The sequence below is a fragment of the Mercenaria mercenaria genome, chromosome 17, assembly GCF_021730395.1.
Source record: "Mercenaria mercenaria strain notata chromosome 17, MADL_Memer_1, whole genome shotgun sequence".
NCBI lineage: Eukaryota > Metazoa > Mollusca > Bivalvia > Venerida > Veneridae > Mercenaria > Mercenaria mercenaria.
In genome coordinates, this window is record NC_069377.1 from 63,370,351 (window position 1) to 63,373,481 (window position 3,131).

Genomic DNA, 3,131 nt, shown 5'->3' on the forward strand with positions numbered 1-3,131 from the left:
CACGATATACATGTAGGGAAGAGTGACAATGCCCCATGCAACCAGGATTTTGATTAATCAAAATAATTTGAACAATCTTGGTAGAGGATCTCACAAGGACCATTTGTGTGAAATTATTTCTGGAGGCCCCTATGTGCAATCAAGTGGAACCAACTGAACAACTTTGGAAGAAGTCCACCCAAGGAACATACAGGCCAAGTTTAATCAATTTCTACCCCACAGTTTCAAAGATGTCTCTTGAGAAGAAGTGTGGAAAGACTGAAGGACGGAGGACAGATTACAGACTGTGGGTGATCACAATAGTTCACCCCCAAGAACTTTTTTACAGATTTAGTTGATCTTCTTTCAAAGTCTTTTGATATATAGGATCAGTAAAAAAATCCACAAAAACATATTAAGTTCACAATTTAGCTCTTTTATTCCATTTAAATAAGACATTATTTACAAAAGATACATTTATAAAATCTTTTATCAACAACTGGCATGAAACAATGGCTATTCTACAAATGATAAATATGGTATACACATTCATGTTCTATATTACACGCACTAAATAAAAAATATAAACTGTCCTCTTTTTGACAGTTCAACTGTTAACTTATTTCATTACAAGTTTCAGTAAAGTTAACTGACCTATCAAAATTAACAATTTCATAATCTCTATGTAATTACACCATTCTGTGGCTAGTCTAGAAAGCTGGGCGCTCGAAACAGCTGAAAAATGATGAAATATCATACAAGAACATAAATTTGCAAGCAAATTGGCATTACAGATCTCTTATTTGAAAAGGTGAATTCTCTCATTATTATAAGAACTTTTGAAGGAGTACGAGCAAATTTACCTTCAACATTTTATCTTCATTTAGAGTATTTTTCATCTGAGATTTGGGTCCAATTAGTAAAACAAATATCTGATTCAACTTGGTTGCCAAACCAAGCTAGGCATAGACAGGTATAAAAATCTGACAAACTTTCTACTGAATTTTGGCTAAATATGTACATGTAAGTGTTGATGTAAAACTTTGCAAAGTGCATTTCAATTGCTCATATCTTCATATCATTCTTTAGAAAAAGAATGTTTATCAAATTTATATTCCTCTACAGTAATAAAATCTGTAAAAAGATCCTTTGGAAGCAGAGAATGCAACCAAGAAGAATAATAGCAGACTCAGTTACTCATGCTACAGAAAAATCAATTATTTTGAAAAACATCCAGTGAAATTCTATTATGCAGTAAGATCTAAGCCAACATAGGTAATATGAAATGATGAGATCTTTTCGAACAAAGCCGTTACCTGAACAAGATTAACCACCTTTAACTCACAAATAGTTCAGATTTTTCAGAAAGTATTTCATTTTAAAATGATCACTTTATTTCAGCCTACTGTTGCTACAGTATTGACTAGATTGTGTTTTGTGTGACAATGTGTTTGACCATATGACTGAATAATGTGTGTATTTATGCCCTAGAGTCCTGATATCAACAATAAAACACCTGACTAAAACTTTCCAATATTTAAGTAGAACTAATTGGCACTGCAAAAATATACTTTATAAGAAATATTTTCAAACAAACAAAGCCTTAAACCAGATTTTTGTCAAGGTTTTGAAAATTAAAAAATGTTGATTTTAATTCGTTATTGCAGTATAAAGTAATTCCAACATAGAAGGAAATCAGAAAATTGTGGATTTCAATCATACATGCTAAAATATCTGGTTTGTCTTATTTCTCCATCTGATATCGTGTTCTGTCAAAATTTTTCATGTTGTCTTGAGGCATGTTGAAACAAAAAAAATGTGGAAGAAATGTATACTGGTATTAAATGCTGTTCTAATCTGTACCTTAAAGGTCCAATACTAAGGAAAGTGAACATTTTAATTTCTTTTAAAAAGCACAGAAACTATTTCATTTTATTGGAAAATGAAAGTTGGTATGTAAAAATTCGAAATAAATCCCGGTATATGTACAAATATTTTTCTATGAAGTATGAAGAACGTTAAAAAGACCTGGGGGGCCATTCTGTCGATTCATTGAAATTTCAACATAATACACATACATTTCTTTGAGTTCCAAAGACCTTCTGTAAATTTTGACCTGCCAATCTTCATTATTTAGTGTCTTGCAGAAGTCTATGCACTGGCTATGAAAAAAATTGCCAACTCACTTTCCTTTAGTAATGGACCTTTAAAAACTGCGTAAATTTTCAAAATAATCCTGAGGTATAGCCAGCAAAAAACAGATCTCTGTAGTTAGTAACAATACAGTCATTTAATTTTCAAAATCCTGGATTCAGGAGGATTTAAGCTTCAAAATAAAATAAGAATTTGCTCAAAAAAGAAACAGAAGAAAAAGGTTAAGAGAAAGTGAATAGTAACAAAAAACCTTTTAGGCATATAGACATAAAGTTACAAGTGCACTTCTTTCTGTTAGCAACATTCAAAATTCACAAAAAAATAAAATTTACATATACACGTGTATGTATAAGAATTACATACAAAGGTAGCTGCAAAACTGCAAAGTGAACACAGTTCAAATGTATGTATAGAAACCAAGATAAAAACAGCAAACAAATGTAACACATAAATATCACTGACAAAATCCCATCTCAAACTGACTAAAATAGACAATCACTAAATACCCAACCCCAGCCCTGTCCCCTTCTTCGATTTTATCTAAAATATATCCTAATTATCAATTCAGTCTATTTACAAACACATTATTCTCAAGTTCAAAATCATTATTTTACATTTACTTTAAGATATTTCTTCTTTAATTTTAAAGTTTTATTTAGCAAAATTAAGCAGGATTATGTTTGTTATGGTAAAATTGAGCAACCAGATTTTGTCCAACATTTAAATATCACAAACTTACATACATAATGCTTCCATTTTGGTAATATATCTTTAAAAACAAATAACGTTACAGGCTCTGACTCATTCTAGAAATTTTTTTGTATAAAGGCCATCATACATGCTCAAAAGCAAAGATGATTATGTTCAAAATTGATATTATTCTAAGTACAAAAGGGCCATCAAATCTAAAATGCATGATGGAGTTATGTTTCTTGCTATTCAGGGTCAGTATATGATGTGAACAAGTATTCCAAGTTTCAAAGCAATAGCTTTAATAG